This window comes from Notothenia rossii (assembly GCF_949606895.1).
Source record: "Notothenia rossii genome assembly, chromosome: 11".
NCBI lineage: Eukaryota > Metazoa > Chordata > Actinopteri > Perciformes > Nototheniidae > Notothenia > Notothenia rossii.
The window spans coordinates 25,491,144-25,505,790 of record NC_136910.1 but is presented as its reverse complement, the minus strand read 5'-3'; the positions used below and the strand labels follow the sequence as shown (position 1 = coordinate 25,505,790).

The window sequence follows — 14,647 nt, the reverse complement described above, 5'->3', positions numbered from 1 at the left end:
GAGTAATTTGAGTTTCAAAGTCCCCTCCAGAGAACAAGAATGAGCATTTTTGTCAACTTTAATGTGGTTTAAAAAACATTTCTTCCATAAGTAGTTTATGATTCTGCCATTTTTGTACTTAGTACTTCTTAGACTACTTGCAAACATAATATGAACTACTTTTACTGTGTACTTTTTCAGTAATTTGAGTTTCAAAGTCCTCTCCAGAGAACAAGAATAAAGATTTTTGTCAAATTTAATGTGGTCTAAAAAATATTTCTTCCATAAGTAGTTTATGAGTCTGCCATGTTTGTACTTAATTCTTCTTAGACTACTTGCACAAATAATATGAACTACTTTTACTGTGTTCTTTTTGAGTAATTTGAGTTTCAAAGTCCCCTCCAGAGAACAAAGATTGAGCATTTTCGTCTAACTTTGATGTGGGATAAAAAACAGTTCTTTCATAAGTAGTTTATGAAACGGCCATGTTTGTACTTAATACTTCTTAGACTACTTGTAAAAATAATATGAATTACTTTTACTGTGTACTTTTTCAGTAATTTGAGTTTCAAAGTCCCCTCCAGTGAACAAGTATGACCACATTAAAGTTGACAAAAATGCTCATTCTTGTTCTCTGGAGAGGACATTTCAACTAAAATTACTCAAAAAGTACACAGTAAAAGTAGTTCATGTTATGTTTGCAAGTAGTCTAAGAAGTACTAAGTACAAACATGGCAGACTCATAAACTACTTATGGAAGATTTTTTTTTAGATCACATTAAAGTTGACAAAAATACTCATTCTTGTTCTCTGGAGAGGACATTGAAACTAAAAATACTGAAAAAGTACACAGTAAAAGTAGTTCATATTATGTTTGCAAGTAGTCTAAGAAGTACTAAATACAAACATGGCAGTTTCATAAACTACTTATGGAAGAAATGTTTTGTAGACCACATCAAAGTTAGACGAAAATGCTCCTTCTTGTTGTCTGGAGGGGACTTTGAAACTCAAATTACTCAAAAAGTACACAGTAAAAGTAATTCATATTATTTGTGCAAGTAGTCTAAGAAGTCCATCCATACTTCCATCTTCTCCCGCTTATCCGTGGTCGGGTCGCGGAGGTAGCAGTTCCAGCAGAGAGCCCCAAACCTTTTTTTTTTCCCTGGCCACATCAACCAGCTCTGACTGGGGGATCCCAAGGCGCTCCCAGGCCAGCGAAGAGATGTAATCCCTCCACCTGGTCCTAGGTCTACCCCTTGGTCTCTTCCCAGCTGGACGTGCCTGGAACACCTCCCTAGGGAGGCGCCCTGGTGGCATCCTAACTAGGTGCCCGAACCACCTCAACTGGCTCCTTTCGACGCGAAGGAGGAGCGGTTCAACTCCGAATCCCTCCCGGATGACCGAACTTCTCACCTTATCCCTAAGGGAGACAACAGCCACCTTGCGGAGAAAACCCATCTCGGCCGCTTGTACCCGCAATCTCGTTCTTTCGGTCATGACCCATCCTTCATTACCATAGGTGAGGGTAGGAACGAAAATGGCGCGGTAGACAGAGAGCTTTGTCTTCTGGCTCAGCTACCTTTTCGTCACAACGGTGTGGTAAAGCGACTGCAGTACCGCTCCCGCTGCTCCGATTCTCCGACCCATCTCACGCTCCATTGTTCCCTCACTCGAGAACAAGACCCCGAGATACTTGAACTCTTTCACTTGGGGGTAAGGACTCATTCCCTACTTGGAGTGGACAGTCCATCGGTTTCCTACTGAGAACCATGGCCTCAGATTTGGAGGTGCTGATCCTCATCCCAGCCGCTTCACACTCGGTTGCGAACCGATCCAGTGAGTGCTGAAGTTCGCAGACCGATGAAGCCATCAGGACCACATCATCTGCAAAAAGTAGTGGTGCAATCCTTAGTCCACCGAACTGCAGACCCCCTCCCCCACGACTACGCCTCGAAATCCGATCCATGTATATTACAAACAGGATTGGTGACAAAGCGCAGCCTTGGCAGAGGCTAACCCTCACCTGAAATGGGTCCGACTTACTGCCGAGGAGCCGGACACAGCTCTCGCTTTGGGAGTACAGAGATTGGATGGCCCTGAGTAGAGACCCCCTCACCCCATACTCCCGCAGCACCTCCCACAGTAACTCGCTGGGAACCCGGTCATACGCCTTCTCCAAGTCTACAAAACACATGTAGACTGGATAAGCGTACTCCCAGGTCCCCTCCAGGATCCTTGCGAGAGTAAAAAGCTGATCCATCGTTCCACGACCAGGACGGAATCCGCATTGTTCCTCCTCAATCTGAGGTTCGACAATCGGCCTGACCCTCCTTTCGAGTACCTTAGAGTAAACTTTCCCGGGGACGCTGAGTAGTGTGATGCCTCTGTAATTGGCACACACCCTCTGATCCCCCTTTTTAAAAAGGGGAACCACCACCCCGGTCTGCCACTCCTTCGGTACTGTTTCCGACTTCCACGCAACGTTGATGAGACGTGTCAACCATGACAGTCCCTCAACACCCAGAGCCTTCAGCATTTCTGGGCGGATCTAATCCACCCCCGGGGCTTTGCCACTGTGAAGTTAATTGACGACCTCAGTGACCTCCCCCCGGGAGATTGGTGTCGATCCCCCGTCACACTCCAGCTCTGCCTCTAACATAGAGGGCGGAGTTGTCGGGTTCAGGAGTTCCTCAAAGTGTTCCTTCCAACGCCCTAACACTCCATCAGTTGAGGTCAATAACGTCCCATCCTTACTGTACACAGCTTGGATGGTTCCCTGCTTCCCCCTCCTGAGGTGTCGGACAGTTTTCCAGAACAACTTTGGTGCCGCCCTAAAGTCCTTTTCCATGTCTTCTCCGAACTTCTCCCACACCCGCTGCTTTGCCTTGGCCACGGCTGAGGCTGCTGCCCTTCGGGCCTGTCGGTACCTTGCAACTGCCTCGGGAGTCCCCCGGGATAACAAATCCCTGAAGGCCTTCTTCTTCAGTGGGACGGCTTCCCTGACCACCGGTGTCCACCAGGAGGTTCGAGGGTTACCGCCCCTTGAGGCACCTAGGACCTTGAGACCACAGCTCCCCGCCACGGCTTCGGCAATAGAGGCTTTGAACACCGACCACTCTGGTTAAATGTCCCCAACCTCCACAGGAATGCCCGAAAAGCTCCGTCGGAGGTGTGAGTTGAAGGCCTCCTGAACTTGGGCCTCCTCCAGACGTTCCCAGTTCACCCAAACTACACGTTTGGGCTTACCAGGTCTATCCAGAGGCTTCCCCGGCCACTCGAGCCAACTCACCACCAGATGGTGATCAGTTGACAACTCCGCCCCTCTCTTTACCCGAGTGTCCAAAACATACGGCCTCAGGTCCGATGATACAATAACGAAATCGATCATGGACCTTCTGCCTAGGGTGCTCTGGTACCATGTACACATATGAGCATCCTTATGTTCGAACATGGTGTTTGTTATGGCCAATCCATGACTAGCACAGAAGTCCAGTAACAAACCACCACTCCGGTTCAGATCAGGGGGGCCGTTCCTCCCAATCACTCCCCTCCAAGTGTCTCCATCATTGCCCACATGTGCGTTGAAGTCTCCCAGCAAGATTAAAGAGTCCCCTTCAGGAGTCCCATACAGGACTCTTTCCAGGGTCTCCAAGAAGGCCGTATACTCTGAACTGCTGTTGGGTGCATAAGCACACACAACAGTCAGAGTTTTCCCCCCCATAACCCGCAGGCGTAGAGAGGCAACCCTCTCGTCCACTGGGGTAGACTCCAACAACGAAGCACCCAACCGGGGACTTGTGAGTATCCCCACACCCGCCCGGCGTCTCACACCTTGAGCAACTCCGGAGAAGAATAGAGTCCAACTCCTATCCAGAAGTAAGGTTCCAGAGCCGACGCTGTTCGTAGAGGTGAGCCCAACCAGATCCAACTGGTAACGCTCCACCTCCCGCACAAGCTCCGACTCCTTCCCCCCCACGTCCACGTCCCCAAAGCCAGCTTCTGTCGCCCGGGTCTGGTCCGTCGAGACCCTCTGCCTTCACTGCCACCCTTCTGGCAGCGCACCCGACCCCATCGCTGTTTCCCGTAGGTGGTGGGCCCGCGGGACGGAGAAGCGGAGGTGTTGCCCACGTCGCCTTTTCGGGATGTGCCCGGCCGGGCTCCGTGGCAAGCCCGGCCACCAGACGCTCGCCGACGAGTCCTCCTTCTGGGCCTGGCTCCAGAAGGGAACCCCGGGCTTCCTCCGAGCCGGGTATCCTCACTTCGTGTGTCGTCTTTCATGAGGTCTTGTGAGCCAATCTTAGTCTGGCCCCTTGCCTGAGACCAATTTGCCATGGGAGACCCTAGCAGGAACACAAGGTTCCAGACAACACAGCCCCCAGGTTCATCAGGGCACACAAACCTCTCTACCACGGTAAGGTGCTGGTTCTTCAGAGAGGCTGTGAAGTCTAAGAAGTATTAAGTACAAACATGGCAGTTTCATAAACTACTTATGGAAGAAATGTTTTTTAGACCACATTAAAGTTGACAAAAATGCTCATTCTTGTTCTCTGGAGAGGACTTTGACACTCAAATTACTGAAAAAGTACACAGTAAAAGTAGTTCATATTATGTTTGCAAGTAGTCTAAGAAGTATTAAGTACAAACATGGCAGTTTCATAAACTACTTATGGAAGAAATGTTTTTTAGACCACATTAAAGTTGAAAAAAATGCTCATTCTTGTTGTCTGGAGAGGACTTTAAAACTCAAATTACTCAAAAAGTACACAGTAAAAGTAGTTCATATTATTTGTGCAAGTAGTCTAAGAAGTATTAAGTACAAACATGGCAGACTCATAAACTACTTATGGAAGAAATGTTTTTTATCCCACATCAAAGTTAGACGAAAATGCTCCTTCTTGTTCTCTGGGGGGGACTTTGAAACTCAAATTACTGAAAAAGTACACAGTAAAAGTAGTTCATATTATGTTTGCAAGTAGTCCTAGAAGTATTAAGTACAAACATAGCAGTTTCATAAACTACTTATGGAAGAAATGTTTTTTATCTCACGTCAAAGTTAGACAAAAATGCTCCTTCTTGTTCTCTGGAGGGAATTTTGCCATTCTCAAAAAGTACACAGTAAAAGTAGTTAATAGTATTTGTGCAACAAGTTTATGAAGCAATAAGTCCTAAAATTATTCTCATAAATTACCCTGTTCCTCAATCGCAAATAATAGAAATGAACCACATGCCATCCTTTACTTTGAATTCCAGCTTCCCAGAGTTGTTTTATTGCATTACCGTAAACCTGTAACTAATCGGGCACTCGAAATACAGGGGCGGCTGGTTCGACCACGCTAAGTGAAAGACGGCTGGCTTGACCACAGTGATTGAAGCGGCCAGTTTTATATCGACTATACTTTATTTGTGATCTCCTTTTACATCTCGTTGTGTCATTTGAGTTTATTTGCTGTGTGTAGATTCAAGGATTTTGGTTATCTTGTCAATTTGTTTGGTTATCTAGGCACAGCTGTGTGTGACTCCCTCTGGTACACTGGTATGTGTTTTCCTAATGTAGAGAGCATTGATTAATTAATAAACTACACACTGACTCTAGATCCTGACCAAATCCTTTTTTGTTGATCAAATGTTTTTCAAAAATGTATTGTATATTATATAACAGCTGCACATCACAGACCGGAGTCTCTGCTACTGTGGACCACGAAGGAGGCAATCATCATCATCCGCATCCCCAAAGACCCTGCATGGCATGGAAATCTCCTCCTCCTGGAACAATTCTACACCCAGCATATGCTCCCTGTGTTGGCCAGTAGAGAGGAGGACATTTAAATAAACATACTCTTAACACCCTCGGACTCTGCGTTGTGTTTTGTATGTGTGATGGGGTGTTATGCAAAGGGGAGGAAAACAGGACACAGTAGATTGGGATTGTGGTGGAGATGCTGAGCAGTTATTCAATTGTTGCATGTAATTATTATTATACTGTGTGCTTCTTAGTTATTCCATCTTTTGCTGCAACATGGATCTGTATGTAACTCTATATTTACTTGTTATACCACACTTCCTTCTACATCATACACCATCATTTACATGGTGTATATAGGATATATATATTTGTATACATATCTGTAAATTGCATAATTTTATTTTTCGTATTTGGGATTTCCACTCAAATACACTTGGCCCTTTCTCTTTCCCATGTGGAAAATGGCAGCTGCATATTCTGCTTTTCTCATCTGGCTCCCTGTCTGCTCGTCTACAATGAGACAATTATATAATTAATTACTAATAATCATTTAAACCTGTTATTACCAATATTTCACAAATTCTTCATGTAAACTTAAGAGCACAGCTGTATGTTGAGTATGTCAGCTTTGGATGTCGGTGCAGTCCACAATAATTTTGCAGTTGAAGGCAGAATGAATTTATTATTGACTCAGAATGAAGCACAACTTCATGTCATACAATACATTGACACACAGGCATCTTTTAAAAGTGAATTTATTGGAGCAATCTCTTATATTTATTGGAGGGAATAAATCAGTCTTCTTCTTTTCTTTGCTTTAATTGCGAGATCTTCTTCTTTGCTTTGCGAGTCGCAACCTATGGTCGCAACCAGCGCCGTATAGATAGAAGAGTTACGACAGCGGAAGTCCAAAAACGGTTATCGTCACGTGGTTCATGCAGACGAGGATCGTTCCCCGGAAGTTCATGGCAGGCAATGTGAATGCATTGATAACAGGAGATAGAACTACGATTTTTGGTAATTATTAGTGAATAAAGGTTTTGATTTGCAATATTTATAAAACAAATCGATATGTGTATGTATTTACATCAATATGTTTTAAAAAATAAAATAGAATTTGCTAATATTAAGTGATAATATTAGGATTAGTGTGAACAACTAGTTTACATGTTAGGCTAACAGTGCCTTGGTTAAAGAGCCTGTTGCTGTTTATAGCTTTGAATTCTTTAAAACCAATATTATCTTCTTAAACTTGTATGGTAGTCAGGAGGAGCATCACTTTCTAATGTTTATTGATATATTTAGAGGGAGGGGATCTAAAGGAATGCTTCAAAATTCAGATTAGATTAATTTCTACCATTTTCTTAAATTCATGGTAGTTTCAGTAATCCCATGGTAATTGAGGACACAAGTTATCTAAATGACTAATGTCATCTTTATGGCTTTCAGAAAGGACAGGAGACCGACAGGTGACTATCAAAGGACTAGCAGCAGCAGCAGCAGCAGCATGATGATGATGATGTTAAATGTGTTGTTTTAGGAACATCCATTGCAAATACATGGAATTCAATAAACATTGAATAGCATATCATGCAGTTTGTCTGTGCCTTTTCCTCCATGTTGTCCTGGTTTGTGTGCTGCCTCCTAGTCGCCACCATGGTTTGCTGTGCTGCCTGGGGATGCTCAAATCACTCCGAGAAAGGAGTACGAATGTACGGCTTCCCCACTGACACAGAGCGGAGGAAAAAATGGCTGGCTCAAGTCAGCAGGAGCAATTTCACGACCAACAGCAAAAAAATATGTGAGGATATTATATACAAACACTGCATTTGCACTTTTTCACAAAACGAAAACTACACCATTGGGAAAGCTTAATGTTTTGTTTAATACAAAAAAACAGGGAAAGGCTTGAAAAACACAGAGTTGAGACTCAGGGTGCAGGGTGAGGGTCTCAATGCAGGTATTCAGGCTCCATTGAATCCCCCTCTGGTTCTTGTGCTGAAAGAGGGAGTAACAGACAGGAGAAAGGGTTATACACACCTACTGTATATAGCACACCTATTGGATGGGAAATTGCCTTGGGGAGATAAGATGTGGTCTTTGTTCCCAACTGAAGTTATGGAACTTTATTATTTGTGAGTCTAACAAAGTATGACAAATGGCATCAGTAACAGATGTGATATGAATTTTCTATAAAGTTGTCTCACATTCTTGTTCATATTTTATATAAAGTATGTAATGAGTATAACATGTCCAGTAAGTATAAAGTGTTTCCTAATACTGTGTATTCAACCACTATGGAATATGTATGTGGGCAGACAAAACTGAGTTGTTTTGTGTGTGAAGTAACCTCAAGTCACTCCGCAGGCACATTTTGATGCAGACCAGTTTGTCAAGACAAAAAAGGGCAAGACTAGGCTGAGAGCAGAGGCTATACCCACCATCTTCGTGCATCGCCCTGTGGTCAAAAAGAGAAGGGCCCCTGCACCACGATTCACCCCGGGACCTGTATCTACAAAGCCCATAGCTCATGATCACAGCTATAGTGTGAAAGGTGACACAGGTACAATAAGTATGAACTCTTAGTAACAAAAGTCATATTTCTTATTTTTAAGTGGTATAATATTTTAAATGTTCGAAAATCTACAGTGCCATGTCTTCTATTTACATTAGTCTTAAAGATTGAGGGAAGAAGGGATAAGGAGACTGAGAGAAAGGAAAGTGAGGGTGAAGAAAGAGAGGACATGGCTAGTGAGGAGAGACAGGGAGGGTGGACACCACCAACTCAGCCAGCAGCCAGTCAGCATACGAGGGAACCAGCAGCCAGTCAGCATACAAGGGAACCAGCAGCCAGTCAGCATACGAGGGAACCAGCAGCCAGTCAAACAGATCTATTAAAAAAATTAAAGAGAAAATTAAAGAGCCAAGAAGGAATCACCAAAAAAGCAAAGTCTGCACTAAGAAAAATCAGGAAGGAAAATGCAGCTCTCAAGAAAACAATGAAAATTAGGGACAACAAATATAAGAAAACGTTTTAAAAAGACCAACTTAAGGCATTAGGCAGACTCACCACAAAGGGGATGAAATGGAGCAATGAGACAATTAAGAAGGCTTTAAAAATTCGCTTTGCGTGCGGACCAACGGGTTACAAAACTCTGCAGGAATTGCGGATTCCCCTTCCAGGATTAAGGACACTGCAAAGAAGGATGCAATGTGTTAAGTTTGAGCCTGGTGTGTAACAGCTAACATCAATGCCCCTCCACCCGTAACATCACTGCCCCTCCACCTGTAACATCACTGCCCTCCACCTGCCAGCACCCAGCCAGAGGAGCGCAAACAACAAAAACAAGCAAGGTGTCCCGTCATGTACCTGGACATTTGGGTTGGCAAAATGGAGTAAGAGAGGGGCTTGAAAAACCTTGGTGGCTCTCTACTCATGTTGTTACAGTTGTCTTGGTTGCAGCTCTCAAGTTTTTTTTTGTTGCCATTTCCACATCTTTAGAAAATATGAAATAAATGAAGTGAAATCAACCTCTTCTCTGGAGAACAAACTTTGATTTCTCTGTCTTGTGAGTTTGCAGTCTTGCAGTTTTGCTCCTCCACCTGTAACATCACTGCCCCTCCACCTGCCATACAGTAGGTTACTAACAAGATTACTTATATAATACAGTGATAGAATACATGTTTAGTATGCTTACTTATATAAAACAGTAGTATTAAACTTACCTTGTGTTTTCACTCTCACTTAAGTCCCTCTCCCTTTGCCATCAATCCAAAATCAGCTGAGCTGCAACATTATACAGACAGGTAATAATCAACATAATCACAAGGACACAATATGGCTCTGCTAAAAACACTCACTCTTACACGCACCAAAGTTATATTTATCTAATATTTAACTCCCTCCACCCCCGCATACAATCCCTTTTAGAAGCCCCTCTTCTCTAATTCAACAACGTTGGACGAAATGACATTAAGAGAACGGAATTTACAATTAAAAGGCTGTTCAACGTGTGTTGCTAACTTGATCAGGAATCCTAGCTTTATCTGTTATCTGTAAACGTTCCCTAAATCTAGTAATTTAGGGATAATCCACTGACATCCTTTAATACACATGTTAATTTGAATCAGATGTACTGATAATATCCGCAATATAAATCTTTAAACTTCTTCTTACCTTTAAAAGTCCGTCACGAACGGTCTATTATGCTGCAACTCTATAGCTCTGCTAGCCTTGGCGCTAACTTCCGGGGAACGATTGAGAGGCTCCACGATCCGCCATTGCTGTAAAAAAGTGGTCCATTGGAGTGAACGGAGATGACGTAACTCTCAGTCTATACGGCGCTGGTCGCAACCACTCTTGGAGGTTATGGCTAGAAAGGATCCGTCTTGTGTAAAACTCTCGCGAGAGTTTGGCTGAATGTCACGTGGCTGAATGTTTACGTTTGGCAGGCAGCCTTTCAGTTACGATCGTTAACATCAGTTGGCCACAGCAAATGATGGCGAGAAGCTAAACTATCTATTAATTATGTCAATGACAGGGAGTGTGATTGTTGAAATAGGGTGTTAGCGGTCTTGCTGGTGTTCAAAGAAGAATGACAACAGCACTGTAGATCACCAACACTATGGTTTATTTTTTATTCACAGGCAAGTCAACGGTGTCGCAGTAAAAGTCCCAAGATAGCTCCTGGTGCAATAAAATGTTCCCTTGCAGTGTTTTACTATTATGTCTGATGTTTCTCTATTAATATTGCTGCTGCATTAATGTGTATGTTGCATCATGTTACTGCTGTAGATGTGTTTCCGAGACGCTACGATTACAACGAGAGTTACAACGAGAACGTGACGTCATATTTACACTAGACGGATCCTTTCTAGCCATAACCAGGTTGCGTTCCGATAATCCAAAAATCAGCTCCTAAATTCTAACCCTATCTCCTATTCCTTGACCTCTGAGTGAAACGTCACAGGGTTAAGGGATAGTGGATAGGATAATTCAAAAGGACTTAGGAGAAGAGAATGCGGTACTTTAGAGAATCCGAATGCACTTTCACTATCTAACGTGTTTATGATGCGCCAGCGGACGTCATTGTGTGCGTCTGCTGCTGTGGTGAAACTATGGAAACTACAGTGTTCTATACCGCGGACTACAACATGGATCTTTAATAAGAACGAGGGACTACTGTAAACTCATCTAGAGACTCGTGCCGTGCTCTGGTGCTGTTGTTTTATGCTTTATGAACGTGGACAACAGAGAAACATATTCTTCATGACCAAAGTTGTAATTGAAATAAAAAAGGAAAGTTAAATTTATGCTCGTCACCCTCTCCCTCCGCTCCACATTTATACAAATGATCCCATTACTTATGATTGTATGAAAATATCTTAAAATCAATACAAATGTATTTATTATAAACGTTAGTCCTTAACACCTATCACTGTGTACATCACCATTCAAACATCTTTTAAAAGTTGAACAAACCCCACACAGCTCAGTGAAATGTTGACTTTATTTGATCATATCAGTAAAAACTAACGTTAATATTTCTCTTTTTGATTATAATACTGATGAACGTTCAAAACAAAGCACTTTGGCAACTTACCACATACGTTTTAAAATGCTTAATAAGCACCGTAACTTTCATGATATAATTTCTCCGTCATAATCATTTGTTTCCGTGAACGTCCGACTGTTGTGTGACGCAAATGCTGCGGCTGCAAGGCATTGTGGGGCAGCATTTTCTCCTCTCCATTCGGTTAGGGAGGTCCAGTGGTTCCTAAGCTAAAGGAGGTTATAAAGGAAGTTTGAAACCTCCTTTCCTTTCATTTGGAGAATTGCAACGGCACTTATCATGGCTGCCACTGACGTACTTCCGGGTCATTTAACTTGGTTAGGAAGGTTCCTAAACTAAATGGACTATTGGAACGCAACCCCAGTCTTGGAGGATTATCGCCTATGACATCACTTACGCAACCCAGAATGCATTTGGGATTTGTAGTCTTTCTAGTTGCGTATTTTTCATAGTCTTATATTTCAACAGTTTTACGACAAACTGTGACTTTTTTTTACATGTAAATTATTGTTTAAGATTGACAAACATCATATGTGTCATTCGTGGCACAATTTAAACGGGATCAAAAGATAACTTTTCTCTCTCCATTGACTTCAATGTATAATTTTCCGCTTCCGGGGTACCATGGAAGCTCCCGGAAGGGGAGGGACTTCGCCTCTCTATAGGGGCATAGTGCTGCCCAGCGCCATATAGACTGAGAGTTATGTCATCTCCGTTCACTCCAATGGACCACTTTTTTACAGCAATGGCGGATCGTGGAGCCTCTCAATCGTTCCCCGGAAGTTAGCGCCAAGGCTAACAGAGCTGTAGAGTTGCAGCATAATAGCCCGTTCGTGACGGACTTTTAAAGGTAAGAAGAAGTTTAAAGATTTATATTGCGGATATTATCAGTACATCTGATTCAAATTAACATGTGTATTAAAGGATGTCAGTGGATTATCCCTAAATTACTAGATTTAGGGAACCTTTACAGATAACAGATTAAGCTAGGATACCATACCATAGTACCGGCATACACTATACCATAGTGGTTGAATACACAGTATTAGGAAACACTTTATACTTACTGGACATGTTATACTCATTACATACTGTATATAAAATATGACCAAGAATGTGAGACAACTTTATAGAAATTCATTTCACATCTGTTACTGATGCCATTTGTCATACTTTGTTAAACTCACAAATAATAAAGTTCCATAACTTCAGTTGGGAACAAAGACCACACCTTATCTCCCCAAGGCAATTTCCCATCCAATAGGTGTGCTATATAGGTGTGTATAACCCTTTCTCCTGTCTGTTACTCCCTCTTTCAGCACAAGAACCAGAGGGGGATTCAATGGAGCCTGAATACCTGCATTGAGACCCTCACCCTGCACCCTGAGTCTCAACTCTGTGTTTTTCAAGCCTTTCCCTGTTTTTTTGTATTAAACAAAACATTAAGCTTTCCCAATGGTGTAGTTTTCGTTTTGTGAAAAAGTGCAAATGCAGTGTTTGTATATAATAACTTCACATATTTTTTGCTGTTGGTCGTGAAATTGCTACTGCTGACTTGAGCCAGCCATTTTTTTCTCCGCTCTGTGTCAGTGGGGAAGCCGTACATTCGTACTCCTTTCTCGGAGTGATTTGAGCATCCCCAGGCAGCACAGCAAACCATGGTGGCGACTAGGAGGCAGCACAGCAAACCAGGACAACACGGAGGAAAAGGCACAGACAAACTGCATGATATGCTATTCAATGTTTATTGAATTCCATGTATTTGCAATGGATTTTCCTAAAACAACACATTTAACATCATCATCATCATCATGCTGCTGCTGCTGCTGCTGCTAGTCCTTTGATAGTCACCTGTCGGTCTCCTGTCCTTTCTGAAAGCCATAAAGATGACATTAGTCATTTAGATAACTTGTGTCCTCAATTACCATGGGATTACTGAAACAACCATGAATTTAAGAAAATGGTAGAAATGAATTTAATCTGAATTTTGAAGCTTTCCTTTGGATCCCCTCCCTCTAAATATATCAATAAACATTAGAAAGTGATGCTCCTGACTACCATACAAGTTTAAGAAGATAATATTGGTTTTAAAGAATTAAAAGCTATAAATAAACCGCAACAGGCTCTTTAACCAAGGCACTGTTAGCCTAACATGTAAACTAGTTGTTCACACTAATCCTAATATTATCAATTAATATTAGCAAATTCTATTTTATTTTTAAAAACATATTGATGTAAATACATACACATATCTATTTGTTGTATAAATATTGTAAATCAAAACCTTTATTCACTAATAATTACCAAAAATCGTAGTTCTATCTCCTGTTATCAATGCATTCACATTGCCCGCCATGAACTTCCGGGGAACGATCCTCGTCTGCATGAACCACGTGACGATAACCGTTTTTGGACTTCCGCTGTCGTAACTCTTCTATCTATATGGCGCTGGTGCTGCCATCCCCACCATACGTCATCACACATAATTCAGAGCTGATTGGCTGTAAGTACGTGTGCCGCGAAAAGTGCGGTTGTGTGAAGAGGAGGAGAGAGACGCGTCCCAAATAGCAATGAGATTTCTCCATAGGATTTTAGAAAATAGCTCAAAATAAGATCTGTGGGAAACGTACCTTTTAGATAAATGCACGTTTTGTTCAGCCGGATAATATCCACATGTCAACCCTACTTTTATAATTTTCGAATCATAAATCTATCGATTAGATTTATGATAGACTTTTGAAACTACAAGTAGGATAAGGAGGACTTTTACAAACAAGTAATAGACATTTTTGTCCAGAAGGATAGCCAAATTGGCTTAATCTTCAAGTCAAGGTAAGACCGCAATTTTTTTGAAAATGGGATCTTACTAAGAGAGAACAATTCAATATTTAAATGATCAAATTTAATTTTTTGGGTATCCTTTTGTTGAACTGTCTGTTTAAAATTAATCGAAGCATCAGACAAAAAAAGCTTGTGAAAATAATATTATATTTTGATTTAGGTCAAAATATTATATTTGTAAACCTGAAGAGTCAGTGCCAGTGCCTCACCAGCCATGAACCTCACTGCAGAAGCTTATATATAGACATCTAAGTTTTCTGTGCCCCACCACTTTTGTACATATAGAAACGCCACTGTAAAGGGCGCAAAAAATATTACGGTCAAATGTAAACTGTGTGCAGGGGCCTCATTTATAAAGGGATATACGCTAAAAAAATGGCGTACGGCAGTTTCTACGCAATGTTTGCGATTTATAAAATACTAACTTGACGGGAAAACGTGCGGTCCTCCACGCAAACTCTAACCCATGCGTACGCACTAAGCACAAAAACGGGAGAGACGAGAAACTGCG

General features: G+C 42.2%; 2 long non-coding RNA genes across 8 annotated transcripts; one reads left to right on the top strand and one right to left on the bottom strand.

Annotated features, from left to right (window-relative positions):
- Positions 1 to 7,588: 7,588 nt before the first annotated feature.
- LOC307024463 lies at positions 7,589 to 10,046 on the bottom strand. 7 transcript variants are annotated; one of them, XR_013803897.1, is made up of 5 exons: positions 9,900 to 10,046; positions 9,093 to 9,509; positions 8,793 to 8,916; positions 8,164 to 8,613; positions 7,589 to 7,720 (listed from the first exon to the last, which is right to left on the bottom strand). It is a non-coding gene; the product is annotated as an uncharacterized lncRNA (long non-coding RNA). The 7 variants fall into 7 exon arrangements; XR_013803898.1 differs by having other exon boundaries at positions 7,589 to 8,613; positions 9,093 to 9,366; positions 9,449 to 9,509; XR_013803899.1 differs by having other exon boundaries at positions 7,589 to 8,613; positions 9,093 to 9,348; positions 9,449 to 9,509.
- Positions 10,047 to 11,988: 1,942 nt separating this feature from the next.
- LOC307025511 lies at positions 11,989 to 12,746 on the top strand. Its single transcript, XR_013804181.1, has 2 exons — positions 11,989 to 12,145; positions 12,615 to 12,746. It is a non-coding gene; the product is annotated as an uncharacterized lncRNA (long non-coding RNA).
- Positions 12,747 to 14,647: the final 1,901 nt, after the last annotated feature.